Consider the following 316-nt stretch of genomic DNA (forward strand, 5'->3'; position numbering starts at 1 on the left):
TGTATTGACAAACGACAGTCACGTGTCAAACATGTGGCAGTTAAATGAATAATAAAAATCATCAAACTCACACAGACAGTTTATGGAACTCAGGTTTTCTGGAGCCGCCCTGATATACACAAAAGTGACACTCAACACTGTTTAACTCAGTCTGTTGCTTTGCTGCACCATGGCACAGCTCAACTGCTACTTCACAATTTCAATGTCAAATTCCTCCAATGATGTAAAGTGCTGATTCACCACAAAAATTCCATGAAAATTCCCTGTCTTCCAAGCGATGGTGGTATAGTGGTGAGCATAGCTGCCTTCCAAGCAG

This window comes from Seriola lalandi, unplaced genomic scaffold, assembly GCF_002814215.2.
Source record: "Seriola lalandi dorsalis isolate HSWRI2012SDOR001 ecotype SW California unplaced genomic scaffold, Sedor1 jcf7180002054943, whole genome shotgun sequence".
Classification (NCBI taxonomy): domain Eukaryota; kingdom Metazoa; phylum Chordata; class Actinopteri; order Carangiformes; family Carangidae; genus Seriola; species Seriola lalandi.